The sequence below is a fragment of the Lampetra fluviatilis genome, chromosome 4 (genome assembly GCF_964198595.1).
Source record: "Lampetra fluviatilis chromosome 4, kcLamFluv1.1, whole genome shotgun sequence".
Taxonomy (NCBI): Eukaryota; Metazoa; Chordata; class Hyperoartia; order Petromyzontiformes; family Petromyzontidae; genus Lampetra; species Lampetra fluviatilis.
The window spans coordinates 20,620,734-20,637,425 of record NC_136278.1 but is presented as its reverse complement, the minus strand read 5'-3'; positions in this window follow the sequence as shown (position 1 = coordinate 20,637,425).

Below are 16,692 nucleotides of genomic sequence, written 5' to 3'. Positions count from 1 at the left end.
CGCATCGTGTAGAGCTCGTCGAGAATAATAGATTGCCGTATCGTTCGCCTTCAACAGACATAAAATGACGTCGCAACGCAGTTTATGCGAGAGCCGGGGGCTTATGGGGACCCCGGGGTCCCGCCATGAGGTTCAATTCTTGAATCGAAATGCAATCCTGAATTACACGCTCGCCAAGCCTACGAAAATGTTAAGCGGTATGCGTACCAATGTTAAAACGCTGGTCACGCACACCGCTTTTGAGAGCTAATCGTATCGCTCTATGCACTAATTTTAGCGCAATTTTCACTGAAAATCGGTGTGCGGTATAATCGGTCTAAACATTGACAACCCTACAGCCGGGCGGCAGTTGGTGGTGGCTACTTTCTGCTCGTGGCCGCCTCGAATCACCAGCACTGGAGGGTGCAGCGAGGGTTGGCGAGAAGGTGGCGAACCCTGGCTCGCCAGGAGAAGGCGGTTACAGTGATCGCCATCCGTGTCCATCTGTACGGGGATGGAGGGCTGCTCCCATCGTGCCCGTGGGTTTTCTCCGGGCGCTCCGATTTACTCCCACTTGTGATAAGAACCCATTCACTGAAAAAACACCTTACAAAAGAAGACCCAGTGCAGAACCTTCCTATGCCTCATTGCGGCTCTGCTGGATAAATAAACATTAATAACAAAGATAATTGTATTAAATAGCACTTGTCCCCATTGGCTGCCATGAGTGAGTGGTCAAAGTTCCACGGTCTAATCGAAGGGGCCAATTTAGCCAACACTACTGAGTTCCCAAAAAGTGGCACTGATGTTCAACCGATTACCATCAACCATGATCGATACACTGCTGGATGAAGGCCTCATCTCATTCATTGGCTGAAAAAAGAATATTTAAATAAAAGCCCAATTTGCTGGAACCTCTTGACAAAGTAGTCCTATGACTCAGTGAGTAAATCATTTATTATATTATGAAATCAGTAGGGTTGGGAAGTTGCGGAATTGCGACAAATTCATGAATCACTACCACTCTAATATCCTGTGTTTCTAAACGATCAGCTTTGTCACAACTAGTAACGGCCAGGCCAGGCCAGGCCAAGGTTTTCAACCCCAATATAAACCCTAATCCTAACTAACCCGAGCCCTATCCGGCCTTATCTGCTCAAGGGGAGGGAGGGCACGCACTCACTAATTTGAGCTCCCAGAATCAGCGGCTTGTGTCAAGTGCCAGGTGATCCCCGGATTGTTGGTGGCGATCGGGTGATAGATCTGTTCCTGCCGAGCGATGCATCTGGTGCACTCGCAGCTGCGGGCCGGGCCGTGTAGGCTCCTTGCGGGGGCTTTTGTCGACGATAAGCGGACTCCCCCCCCCCCACGCGCGCTCGCCATTCGTTATAACAGGCGCTTCCTGGCAGCCAGCGCCCGTAAACAGGGCACGCTCTCGACACAACACTTCCTGTTGGGGGCTCGGCAGCGAGGCAGGATGTTTGGGTGCGAGGGTCCCATAAGGCCCCCCCCACTACCACCTCTAACACGTGGGACTTGGCTGACACAACATTAATTTGTGTTTACACAGCCATCGCCGAAGCTCGCGCCGACATGTGATGGGATCTGCTACGTTCTTTGGAACTGACATATTCGTTCCGGATAAGTTTTATTTTCGGCTGGGCACAAAGGTGGAGACTTGCACGTTTTCTGCGACATATTTTGTGGAGAGTCTACGACGAATACCAAACTTGTATTTTTTTGCTATTTTTATTTTACCAAATATGGCCCACTGAGGTATATCGCTCTTTTTCAGAAGCGACCTGGCCACCTAAAATGATAGCTCAACGAAGTGGCTTATCATCACGTTGACATTTATAGCAGTCAAACCCTCTACAAAAATGTGAAGGGAAAAACCAGAGGGCCAGGAGACAAATCCACGCGACCACGGGGAGAAAAACATGCGACCTCCAAATATACAGCATGCGTCTGCGTGGGGATCGAACCCACGACATCCTACATACCAGGCGAGGTGGTTAATATCTTGCCGCCGCGGTGCTCCATACCAAACGTGAGGATGCTGTTCACGGGTGTACAACAAGTGTTCACGTTTAAAAACAAAGAGACACAATAGCAATGACAACAATATTCACCATCATCACAAACCTGGCCGGTCTTAAAAGTGACGAGGTCATATTTGTGCTGTAAATAATATGAAAATCCCGTTGTGATTTGCCACCACCAGGCACCACCAGCGCGGCGTGCTGATCTTCGTTGCCGGGGGGAAGCGTGTTGTTGGAAGCGGCGTTAGAAGCGGCGTTTGAAGCCATCGAGGTGGTTATTTTTCCCCTCTTAAGAGCGGAAATTCCGCACCAGTCCGGCCACACAATTAGCGGGCCGCTGGCAGAGAGCAGCGCGCTTTGTTGTCAGCCCACGGGGTAGGGTGGCAGGCGAGGAAAACAAGCGCCTGGAGACTTCGCTCCACATCACACGAGCAAGGTCAGCGTTAGAGATGCAATTCGCTTGCCAATGCCGTCGATGGCACCGCACCTCGCCATCGCTTCCTTCTGCCAGATCCATCATCTGGCGGCTGTGGCGCGGTCGCGACACGCGGCCAGAGAGTTCCGTCTCTACGCCTGGATTGCGTGCGATGTGTATACGTCTGTTTGCATGTATGTCGAACCTCTTTCACACCGTACGTCTCCAACCGTGCTCATCGGAGGTGCGGACTTATGTCGCCAGGCATTTGTGTGTGACGCATCAGTACTTGTCTTGCGATGGGCGTGTGTGGTGGGGTCTCCACGTGAACAGCCCCAAAACAAAGCGACGAATGCAAAGTTCCACGTCACGTCAATTTCACCGTTTTGTTGTCAATGCGATAGCAGCAGGGGCACTTTGATGAGATGCCCTCTACTCGACTCGGGTCGCCTGCCACTTTCGCCACCGTAGACCAAACCCTCACGCGTTTCTCAGCCAGCACTGTAGGTCTATTATGGAAAAACAAAATCTGTGCGGTAGGCGAGCTGTAATGAAGTTCAACAACACTGTATACCAGCAGATACAATTCCTGTCGCCCGATCACAGGGGGGGGGGGGGGGGGGGGCAATTCCCCGACTGACCTGGGTCAAACCCAGACAGGTGGCGAGTCCATTGCGGACATATAAATTGCAGAGTGTTCATACCTGTCAACCCCTTATCGGTGCCTACCTTATTAGAGACAAATTCAGACCTTATTGGTCACCCGTGCCCCTTATAAATATCAACGTTCATCCTACAAAGTGCGATCACAAGGGAGAAACACAAACAAACAGATCGGGTTTTTGCCCGAATTGAAACGGTCGTACGCCGTATGGACCTGCAAACGCAATTTCCCTGTACAAGAATACGGGGCAAACCGTATGGGTTGACAGGCATGAGTGTTTATCGTTGAAGCCAAATGGCCGTTAACCTGAATGTGTTGTAACGTTTGTCTGAGATGGATTTGTTTAGGACGAGGAAGGCCGGCAACCTGCGGATCCGGAGCCGCATGCTGCTCCTTAAGGACCCGGCTCCATCACCGTTATTCACACGCATAGCGCGCCCTTGAAATATCGAGTTCTTTTTCGTTTCACCGAATCGCAAATAAAAATTGCCCTTGTTATTTTGGTTACCGACCCCTGGTTTAGGAAGCCCTGCATAATGCGTGCGCCCCAGCAGTGTAACGAGCAGCGTGGGCCAATCAGGGGATGCTTTGGCCCGCACTGGTGGCCAAGGCTACGAGTTGGGGCCCTCTTGACAACCGCCGTGAGATGTGGTTTTCAACGACATTGTAAAAGAACAACACTTATTTACAACGCGCTTTAAATAATGTTTCCATTAAAAGCTTACTGATGTGATTCGGCAAGAGAGTGCCGCGATGTATCATAGCCTCGGTGCGACTGTGCGAGACAAATCAAGTGCAATGACGACTTGACACACTTCTCTTGATATGGAACTTTATTGAAGACACGTTCAATTGACACAGGCGGAGACCCATACTGCAACAGGCCCGACTCTCCCGCGCATCTCCCTTTTATACCGACAGAGGCTACGCCCCCCTTCTCGATCATTCTCGCTGACTCTGGACGCTCGCTCCACCGGCAGACTCCACCGTCCTCTTCCGTCACCTGACCACTCTCCCTTCTCGATCATTCCTGTAGCCACCGGTCCCTTCACACTCACAGCTGATTCCCCTGTCATTACCTCCCGTAGCCACCAGTCCCTTCGCACTCACAACTGACTCCCCTGTCATTACCTCCCGTGGCCACTAGTGCATTCACACTATAGGTTGACTCCCCTGTCATTACCTCCCGTGGCCACTAGTCCACTAACACCGCAATGTCGACTCTACTGTCATTACACAAGTATTTGGGTCCCACCTGACCCAATGGCGCATCCCCTGAGCTGATAATGTCGTCACTACGCCACTGGTGCACTCTAAACGCAACTTGCTGCTGTTCACGAATAGCCTGGTGGATTGCGGCTTTGTACGAGCATGATGTGGTGGCCTTCATCCAGCAGTGGATAGACAATGTCTAATGGCGATGACGAGCAATGCTTGTAAATGTGCTGGAAGTAGATATTACAGGAAAAATAAGGTGCATCTCTTTGTTCACCAGGCTAAGGCCCACTGAGCTATGTAGCTCTTTCTCAGCAGCGACCTGGCCACAAATGATAGCCCAACGAAGTGGGATATCGTCACGTGGACATACCTACTATAATCACCCAGGAATGTCTGTCCTTAACGCTCGTGACGTCACTCCACATCGACCAGCCCCCCTCATTAATATTAATGAACAGGTGACGTCCTCCAAGTGGACACCCCCCTTCACCCCATTATTATTATCTACTATAATGAGCCAAGAATGTCTGTGTGTAACGATCGTGACGTCACTCCACATCGACCAGACCCCCTCATTAATATTCATGAACAGATTTTGACTTAAAACTTTCGTGACTGCAGGAATTAATATTCTTTGGTTCTTTCGGTAAAGTCACGTAGATAGAAGAAACATAATAAAAAATAAAGTGAATAATAATAATAAAAATAAAATAAAAAAACACTATGTTGACTGTAGCCTGGTTCTTAATCAGAGTGAGCGCACTGGCAGTCTATAATGTAGACTGTAGCCTGGTTATTAAGTTTGGTGAGTGTACTGGTAGTCTATAATATAGACTGTAGCAATGGTCATTACGCTGGGTGAGCATACTGACAGTCTATAATGTAGACTGTAGTCTGGTTCTTAACCTCGGTGAATGTACTGGCAGTCTATAATGTAGACTGTAGCCTGGTTCTTAACCTCGGTGAGTGTACTGGCAGTCTATAATTTAGACTGTAGCCTGTTTTTTTAAGCTGGTGAGCATACTGGCAGTCTATAATGTAGACTGTAGCCTGGTTCTTAACCTCGGTGAATGTACTGGCAGTCTATAATGTAGACTGTAGCCTGGTTCTTAACCTGAGTGAGCGTACTGGCAGTCTATAATGTAGACTGTAGCCTGGTTCTTAACCTAAGTGAGCGTACTGGCAGTATATAATGTAGACTGTAGCAATGGTCATTACGCTGAATGAGCATACTTGCAGTCTATAATGTAGACTGTAGCCTGGTTCTTAACCTGAGTGAGCGTACTGACAGTCTATAATGTAGACTTATTATTGGTTCTTTCAGTAATACAAATAAAATTAAAAACGAAAACCACGACGTTTCGATCGCAACACAAGCGGTCGTCATCACTTGGGCTATGCCAATCTCTAAACCTTTATTAACAGTTTGCCGTTAGAGGCTAACCCCTCTTTTCCTGACGACGACTGCTTGTGTTGCGATCGAAACGTCGTGGTTTTCGTTTTTTATTTTATTTTTATTACTGAAAGTCTACATTATAGACTGTCAGTATGCTCGCTTAAGTTAAGAACCAGGCTACAGTCTGCATTATAGACTGCCAGTACACTCACCAGCTTAAAAACCAAGCTACTGTCTACATTATAGACTGCCAGTACGCTCATCGAGGTTAAGAACCAGGCTACAGTCTACATTATAGACTGCCAGTACACTCACCGAGCTTAAAAACCAGGCTACAGTTTACATTATAGACTGCCAGTACGCTCACCGAGGTTAAGAACCAGGCTACAGTCTACATTATAGACTGCCAGTACGCTCACGAGGTTAAGAACCAGGCTACAGTCTACATTATAGACTGCATCACGGACATTATGCGAGAGCCGGGGTACTATGGTTCAATTGTCCGTTTGAAGGTCTGTTTAAAGGCTTCAACGGGCGACCTTTGGCTTTGTGTGCGACTCGCTGTGTTGTGTATTACCCCCCTCCCCCCTTTGCTCACGTGAATCAACTCCCACCCCATCATCACCACCCACCTCGTTCCCAGGGACGCCTCGCAGCTCCACGTGCAGCAGCGGCTGCAGCCCTTTCTGGGAAAAGGGCTCAGCCCTCGAGTGCCGCGGTAATGAGTCAGTCCATTATTCAAGAGCACGTTGGCTCATTGTGTGCATATCATTGTGTACGTACTGCCAAGGTTAACACAAACATGCGTGCTGCGTACATGCCCGATGATTAACTTCTCGATTGATATTTTCCGGAACGCTGCGGACTCTTCGGTGCAAGGCACTACCACTAGAGTACAAGGTACGCCTATCCATAATTCGTCCATGCGCCCATTCCAGATATGTCACTTATCGGTAGCAGCTGATTTGGCATAACTTAATTGGTTAAAATGTCTTTACAAGGGGTGAACTATGTGATATCTTACCAAACAACTTGGAGCCTCTATATACTGCATATAAATGGGTTATATTTAAGTCCGTGGGCAGGAGCTGAAATTATCACGTAACCCGCGATGAATGTACACTATGTTGAACTTCTTTCGCACCGTACGTGGCGAACTGCGCTAGATTCCTGTGATGCTATCCACAAGATCCCCGTATAGCCTGAACAATCTGTTGGGGTAAGTATTGTTAGTGACAAGGCCGTAGCCATGGAGTCAACATTGGGGGGGACCAAATCTTCCAGGGGGTCTGGGGGCGCCCCCCAGAAAAAAAAATCTAAATTTGAAAACTCATTTCCTGCCTAAAATATAAAAAAATGCACTAACACAAAGGATGGACTTTTTATTTATTTTTTACAATAATGTCTAATAGTGTATTGTATTACATTGCTCTGCTTTTTTCTTATTTACCTTTTCTTTTTTCATTGTATGTAATGGCAGAGATTAGGGATTAATAAAGTACAACCATAACCACAATCATATAAACAGAAATCTATTTTAGAACAATAATATTGGGGGGGACATTTTGAGCAAATTTTAATATTGGGGGGGGGGGAGGGATGTCCCCCCCCCCCCCCAATATATATTATAATGATGACGGCCTTGGTTAGCGAGCACCTAGTAATACCGGTACAGCACACGAGAGGGCGGATGGCCAACACCACGTCCGGCCACCTTTGGTTCCCAAGTTGCGATGTTTACGCACGACACCAGGTGCTAATTTGAGGCTGAGTCGACCTAGGGGAGGCCAAATACCGGTTCAGATCATCGTCACTGGTGTTGGTCGTGAGCGAGAAGGAACTCGGGTCGACGGGTTGGTAGCGCGACACTGGGGAGACAAAGCGGCTGGGCAGGCGTGGGGTGTTGGCCACCCACACCCTCATGCGCCGTACCGGTAGTCTCTTACATAATGTGCTGACCCAATGCAATGCATGAGTCATGCTCCTTGCCATTGATATAACGATTTATTAACGTGAGAATAAGCCATTATTATAACGGACAATATTCAACCACAATTATATCCCAATACGGGCAGAGAACAAAGCATCTATTGTTTTGGCTTCGGAAGCAGCCTTTGGGGACATCACATTCACGTTCTCACATTCTCCAATAACCTGCAAGGGGCATTGCGTCTCTTCCATTCGTCTCTCTCCGAGTGGGGAGCGGTGGTGCAGCGGTGGTGTGGTGGTGGTGTAGCGGTGGTGTGGTGGTGGTGTAGCGGTGGTGTTGAGGTGGTGTTGAGGTGGTGTTGCGGTTAGCGCGCTGCGCTACGAACCCGGCGACCCGAGTTCGATTCTCGCTCACGCCCAACGCAAGTGACGATTATTTTAACCGGTCCTGGGACGCCCCTAGGTCGACTAAGTCTCAAATGAGTACCTGGTGCGGTGTATTAAAACTGGAGGCAAAGGCGGACCGGCCTTTATCGGTGCTACTCGCTAACAGCACTTGCCCCAATAGTTGATTAAGGCTACACGGGAGATCTTTGTCAGCGATTCTGCCCGTGTGTCTGCTGAGTGAGCACTCAAACACCCATTTGTTCAACTGAATTCCGTTCAAAATCACGGTTCATACAATGCTCTATATGAAGACCTTTAACTCTCTATACTTGAAAATCTAATATAATACAATAATGTTACTTATTATCCAAGAACCCTCACTGAGCCTCACGACGCTTGTTCAGGAGGGCCCTGCTACATTGGGATGTTTGGCCAATTTCTTGTTGGTTTTTGTTGTTGTTAAAGAAACGTAACCGGAGTAGAGTGAGAACCACGCAGCTTGATGAAGGCCTCGGCACGGCGTTTCGTCGGTCCAAGTGATCGTTTAGCCATACTTCACCACCAGTGCCGGATTAAGCTAGTGCGGGGCCTGTAGCATATGTTATAAAGGGGCCCTAAATAAAAAAAAAACACGTCAATATTGAAACGCAACTTTTAACGTGCACAGTAAAGTAATTGTATTTTTCGTTTGCTATACAGCCAGATAATACGACAAATCGCTCATCTTAAACACCAAGTCGTTCATAAAAGCTGAAGGCAGTATAGTACTTTAGTAATAGAGCAAGTGCAGAATAGTTGGACCGGAACTGATAGCTTGAAAGCATTTAGCGCAGGGCCCTTGAGAGTGCGGGACCCGTAGCTTCTACACATGTAGCTTCTACACATGTAGCTTCTACACATGTAGCTTCTACACATGTAGCTTCTACACATGTAGCTTCTACACATGTAGCTTCTACACATGTAGCTTCTACAAATGTAGCTTCTACACATGTAGCTTCTACACATGTAGCTACTACACATGTAGCTACTTTTGTTACTGGGATAATCCGGCGCTGTTCACCGCGCTGTGTCCACCAGGGTCGTTAAAAAGAGTGCGGACCGCGCGCGGTGGCAGGGTCAGATGCACGTTGCTCGCCGTTTCGTGTTTTTTCTTATTCTTCTTCCGCCCAGGCGGATCGAAGAGCGGCTCTCCGCTTCCAGGTTCACGGGGCGCGCATTGCAATGCACGAACTGCGCCAAGGGGCCATCCATAAATGACGTCACGCGATTTTGGAAAACTTTTTTACCCCCCCCCCCTCGTCACACAGCGTCACAAAAAGGCAGACCCCCCCTCAAATATGACGTCACAAAGCTCTGCCACCCCCCCTCAAATAAAACATGCTTCAAATCGCTTTAAGCTATTGTCATTTTAGTGTGTATTTAATATGCTGCTGCACTCTGATGTTGTAGGAAAAAACATTAAAAAGTATATTTAATTAATAAGAACGTGTTGTCTATATTTATTTAAAGTTGCGCATTTTGATGTGACGTCACATTTCTCAAACACCCCCCCCCCCCTCGTCACACACCGTCACAAATGTCTGACCCCCCCCCCCCCCCCAGGTGTGCATGACGTCTTTTATGGACGGCCCCTAACCCTTATCTTGCAACAACAATAAGACAGGAATAATCCGCATTATTCAGGCTTACGTAAGGCAGTGGCGGGCGCGTCACGTCGCCTACTACCCCACCGTCGTCATTGACATGTTAATCGCCAACCCCACTGCAATCAACACACGCGGCGACAGAGACACCCAGGGAGAGAGACGGTGGTGGTGGGGGGCGGGGGGTCGGGCGCCCGGCTAATTGTGAATCCTGTTGTGACTTTCACGCCCACCCCCAACCGCACTGCGACCCATTGTGCTTTAGACGCGTAATGGGTCTAAATGGAACGATGTTTCGGGCAATGGTCCTTCATAGCACATGAGACAACGTCCATTGGCGAAACTCACTCTGTCCGTTGTCGTATCCTCAAATCTTGTAACTCAATTTTAACCCACTTCCCAATGCCGTATCGACTGCAAACTTGGTATACGTACGTCATACTGATGACAATACTATAGTCTACCATTAAAAATAACATATTTTTTAACGATCTTTTTTTCTGTTATGTTTCGGCTTGGGTCTAATTGTCCACACTCAACTCACGTTGGCTGTAAATCATCACGGCGCCTGACGTTATGGCAAGCCTCGGGGTCACTTCCTGAAGTCGTGGAGTTCTGCCATTACTCGTACGGTACATTTCATTAAAGCTTGTTTAAAAAAAAAGTATTTATAAATATTACTTATTCTAATGGACATACAGCCGCCCTCTATCTGTGCGTGGGGTGAGTACTGCGCGTGACGCACCTGGCCACACGAGTTCGATTCCCGGCCACGGCTCGCCAGCCGCGGCGAGTGCTTCCTGAACCGATTCTGCCTCCCCCACCCCCCCCCATGAGGTGAACTATGAGTAAACAACCCCCATGCAGCCCCCCATGACCAATACGGAGTGGGGAAGCCTTCATCCAGCAGTGACTCGACAAAGGCTGCATATAAAGTAAAGTCACGTGGATAGGTTAAAAGAAAACTACGACGTTTCGATCGCTACACAAGCGTTCGTCATCAGGAGGATGACGATCAGGAGGATGACGTGTTGTGATCGAAACGTTGGAGTTTTATTTTTTTGAACCTATCTACGTGGCATTACCGAAAGACCCAAAGAATATGAATTCCTACAGTCACGAAAGCTTTAAGTCAATATTTAAAGGCTGCATTGTAGTATTATTATTATCATCATCATCACAGTGGATTGCGAATTGATGTTTCATATAGTTGTTTCCGTATTTGCAATGATACAACAACTAAATTTCGATTTAAAGCTTTCGTGACTGCAGGGATTCATCTTCTTGGTTCTTTCGGTAAAGTCACGTAGAAGGGAAGTAATAAAATAATAAAAATAAAACATAATAAAATAAAATAATATATTAATTTTACTATTTTATTACTTCCCTTCTACGTGACTTTACCGAAAGAACCAAGAAGATACAACAACTACTTGCATTGTTTTGTGACCTCACAAGAGCAATGGCAATCATCATCATCCATCTCTCTGGGGTCGGTAAAATTGGTACCGCCTGTGTGAGACCACGCCACTGGGTATAGAAAGGAATTCTAGATTTTAAGCTTTCATGATTGCAAGGATTCGTACTCTTAGATTTTTCGGTAAAGTCACGTAGGTAAATAATAATAAAATAAAATAATAATAAATGAAAATAACTAAATTAAATCACGACGTTTCGGAGGCAACACAAGTCTCCGTCTTCAGGAGGGACCGTCACAGCCAAATTTACTGTATCAAGTGAAGAGAAATGTATTATTATTTTATTATTATTATTATTTACCTACGTGACTTTACCGAAAAAACCTAAGAGTATAGAAAGGAAGTCAGCAGTGATCTTCACAAACAAACACCACGTTGTGAAAGACCCAAAACAGGAGGATCCATGGGTTTGGTCTTCCACGAAGCTCACGGTCCACCCCAAATCGCATCCACTGCACAAACATGGCAGTAGATGCGGATACCTGATGCTGCAATCAATGGAACATTAAAAACTCAACAGCAGTGTGCGCCTGCGGTGAACAGATACCGTACAACGTACAACGCACGCAATGCCCGATGCACAAATGCAAAGGAGGCATCACAGCGATACACTCCTGACGAGGCAGTCTGGCTTCACCACGTGAATGTGAAATCGTAGTTGTTGCTCTGCAACGACATCAGCCCTACGAAAGAAGGGAATCTTTTTTTGTATGTACTGTATGTTGAACTTCTTTCGCACCGTACCTCGCCAACCGCGCTCATCGGAGGTGGACGGACTTGCCCGCCCCCTGCCCAAGGAGATGTGGAATATCCTCACACGTGGTTTTAGCACCAGCAGAGTGAGATACGCGGCAGGTTAGGCGAGGCTCCTCCCGTGAGAAGAAGGCACGGGGTTCGGCGGTGGAGCCGCGGAGTCTACGCCGAGACAGATTACAGACGCAACAGCTCTCAGGCGTTAATCAGACCGCGTCCACAATACCGAGCTCAACCTCACAGTCCACCAATCTGATTTCAATTACGCAGCTGCAGTCGTCGCTTTGAAGTCATAGATCCAACAGTTAATCCTTTGCAAAATGTGAATTGTTTCCACAATCGGGGGCGAGGAGCGCGCGCTACCTGTGAATGATGAGGGCATTGTTCATTCTCACGGCGGGATTTGTGGGTTCATTGATTTCAGATTGGCCGTTGATGTATCCATCCGTTTCCGTTCACGTCTGTGCAGTGCAGGGGTGCCACGGTGGCGCGATGTTCACCACCTCGCCTGGTATACAGGAGGACATGGGTTCGATCCCGACCCCTGACGCCTGCTGTATATTTAGAGTTCGCGTGTTCTCCCCGTGGTCCCGTGGATTTTTCTCCGGGTCTTCGGGGTTTTCCCCTCCCCATTTAGAAATCATGCGTTTTAGAGTATTTGGCCTACTATAAATTTCCACGCAATAAACCACTACGTTGAACTATCATTTGTGGCCATGTCGCTTCTGAAAATATATCTATATATAGCTCAGTGAGCCCTTACCTGGTGAAATAAAATAAAAATGCGGCTAAACTTCACCTCCGCTCCGAGGTTAATGAACAACGGCTCATGGAGACTTGCCCCTCTAATTCGCCTAATTATTACGGCATGACGTCGTCGTCATCCGGGTTGATGCCTGGCGCCGGCCTTAATTAAGTCTGATCAGGGATTAATTGTCGCCTATCGCTCGTTACACCTGCGCGGGAAGGCTGACGGCGCTCTGAAGTGTCCGCTTCTTATCTGCGTGGTGGCGGTTATTGTCCCAGAGGATTTGGGAGGCTGTCGGTGTCGGCGCTTCTCACACTCGCTCGCTCGCTCGGTCCGCAACATTTTGCACCGTATTTTTGTTTGTTGAACAATATTTTTTTATTTTTCGATTTAAAGCTTTCGTGACTGCAGGGATTCATCTTCTTGGTTCTTTCGGTAAAGTCACGTAGAAAGGAAATAATAAAATAATGCAAATAAAACATAATTTATTATTTCCCTTCTACGTGACTTTACCGAAAGAACCAAGAAGAATATTTTCCCCCCCCCATTTTTTTAAAATTAAAGTTATGCCATCGTCGTCATGTCACGAGGCCAAGAGCCACGTTTCGAAACTATCACAGTAAGCAGTGCATCACCCTGTGTGATGCATGTACGTCGAACTTCTTTCGCACCGCACGTAGCCACCCGTGCCAATCGGAGGTGCAGGGGAAGGACAACAAACCAGACACAAAACAATCAAGACGTCCCCGAACTTACCACCCGGTTGTCCCGAGATGAATTCGCACGCCCCCACACACTCTCTCCTCCGCGTGCGGTTGCGACCGAGTGTTGGTTGCAAGTCAACCGCCGGTATTGGTCACCGATATTGGTAAACGATATTGGTAACCGATGTTGGTAAACAACGATATTGGTAAACGATATTTGTAACCGATATTGGTAAACAACGATATTGATAAACGATATTGGTAACCGATATTGGAAAACATCGATATTGGTAACCGATAGTGGTAAACTATATTAGTAACCGATATTGGTAACTATATTAGTAACCGATATTGGTAACCGATATTAATAACGATTTTGGTAAACAATGATATTGGTAAACACGGATATTGGTAAACGCTCACTGGTGACGCGTATCCAACTTTAAACCCCACGAGCCGATGAATGTGAACGCGTCCGATAGGACGTGCGCCGTGGAGATGGAGCGATGACGTATTCATTACATAGCGGGGATCGTGAGAGGTGGCGGCGGCCTTCATCCAGCAGTGGATTGACCATGGCTGATGATGGTGATGTTTTTGAGCAGTAAGTCACGATGTGTATTCGTTTGCATGCGGACAAAGCAGCGCGTTTAAAGATAAACAAGCCACGTCTGCTCCTCCTCATCGAGCTCCACTCAATGACTGGAGTGTAGGAATGGCAGCCCCATCGATTATGATTAATGTCCGGGTAGTTCATCATGACAATGCAATTCTTTGAAAGGCGACGTCTGAATTATTGGGAAGTGAGAGACTTTCGATGCAGCCCTTCCGAATAACGTCAGACATCAAACCGATAACCTCCAACGACTGTTGCAACGAACTCGCACGAATCTCTGAAGAACTCGCACGAAGCGAGTGAGCGGAGAACGAGGGGCAGGCGTGGTTCCATGGCCAGGTTAGCGGCGCATGAGTGGCCATGTTCGTGAGATCTCTCGCGACGACATCTTGGAATTGCAGTCCAAGCAGTATTCGTCTTACTGTTAGGTTTTTTCGGTAAAGTCACGCTTATTTCGGTAAAGTCAGAAATAAAATATAAATAAAATATAAGTAAAATATTTTATTTCTATTATTATTTCTATTATTTTATTATTTACTCATTTTTTTACCTACGTGACTTTACCGAAAAAAACAACCTAAGAGTATGAATCTTTGCAGTCACGAAAGCTTCAAATCTAGAATCAGTATTCGTCTGAGAGGAGGCGAAGCCCGTACGAAATGTGAACTACCTCGGCTGGTATACATGAGGGGTCGTGGGTTCGATCCCGACCCTGACGCCAGTTTATTTGGAGTTTGCGTGTTTTCCCCGTGGTTGCGTGGATTTTTCTCCGGGTCCTCCGGGTTTCCCCTCCTCGTTTAGAAGCACGCGTTTGAAGTATTTGGCTGCGATAAATTTCCACGCGAAAAGCCACTCCGTCGAGCTATCAGTTGTGGCCAGGTCGCTTCTGACAAAGACCTGCTGGCGTTAGGTTTTTGTCTCCAAGTTTTGGGCAACCCTTTGATCAATTTGGCCGCCTTTCAACACGGCGAGTCGCGAACAGCGGTGCTATTTCGCATTACAGTTTCATTCATATTGTGCGTATGTATGTTGAACTTCTTTCTCATCGGATTAACCGATAATGTTCACGTGGGGTTATCTCCCCCGCTTTGTTACAGACAGAGATGTGGTCAAGCTCATGTTGCGTTGTGTATCCAGGTGAGCGCTCACGAGGCCAGGGTATGGAGTCTCATTTGCAAGGCTGATCTGGCTCACAAGAATGACAAAAGCAAAACAATCAGAGAGAAAAAAAAACACTGTGTCTCGTAAGCAATCGAATTGCACAAACACAAATCAATGTTAAATAAAATGTTAAGCAATACATTGCCTGCAACGCAAGCCGGCTCGGGCAGATATTTAGACCGATCACAGCACAATAATCAAGAATGTTGCATTAAAAACCATTAATATCAAACATATATTGTATTTCAACAGACAATAACACGTCAAATTAATTAAACGAGTCCGATGTTATTTGGGAAGGCGTTCATGAAACTGAACTCGCGAGGCAAGTGAGCTCAGGAAGACGACGAGTCGTGCTACGAACACGCGAACACAAACAGAACCCCGGTATTCCTCCTCCTCCTGTTGAAGGAGCGCATATTACAGTGGTCTACTTTATATGGCCCATAGGGGTTGCGGGTGAACACAGTTACCTTTACCCCACTGCACGCCTGCCTGGACCCCTTGAAGCCCGCCCTGGGTCGCTGCGTTTGCCAAATATCCCCCGCTCGGGACAACGAAGGGGAGAGGGTCGCACGCATATTTCATTGTTGTGCTGCTGTTGCTGCTGCTACTGCTGCTGAATGCAACTAGCTTCTCTCCTGAGATGTTTCTCTGCCAATGCCATTGTTGGCCGCTGTCAGGCAAAACAGTGCCGGGTGAAAAAAATAATTACCGTGAATCACCATCACCCACTTGCGGGAAATCAACCGAATTCGATGGTTTTTTTACCGAACAATGTTTGCGTTTTACTGGACATCTGTGAGAAAAAAGAGCTTCATAGCTGACCGGATTCCTCCAGTATAAATGCACATTGTGATTGCGGTGGTCGCTCCGTTATTATCATCGACCACCGGATGGAACCGCCGTCGGATCCGTATCTCGACACAAACAGATCGTGTCGTGTCGCCGGACTGCCGATTGATTGTCCGTTCCAGATGTACCCTTACCATATGCGTTTAAGCACAAACTCTGGAAAAAGGATTTCCCTTCTGGGTCTCATCAGCAGAGGCAGGCGTGCTATCCTAGGTTACTCGATGTCATTGGCAAGTGCCATTCTCTTTACATCACGGAGCGTCAGCGCAATCGGCAATATTGCATAATTGTTGATGATTACTATCGTGGGGGACACACGAGCGCTGCGTGCGGTGCATGTTTGTGATCCAGCGCTTTGGAAAAAAGGGCTGCTGGATCGTAGATTTCTCTGCTGGTTACATGTTTACGAACAAATAGAGAACAATAAAGCAAATTTACAACCCCTTTGTGAATGAAGGCCCCCCCCACGTAGATGGCGGGGGGAGGGAGGGGAAGTACAGTATTTGACCATACTTCACCACGCATGCCACGGTGAGTTGAAGGCGCGGAGACCAGAGCAGGTTCAGGTATCACTCGCCACTGATGTTATCCGTGGCCGGGAATCGAACTCTGGTAGCCGGATCAATGGCTCCGCCATATTCGTCGATATAACTTGAACATGATGAAGACGACGCAGCCTATATTTAATCATACGTGTTGCGGCT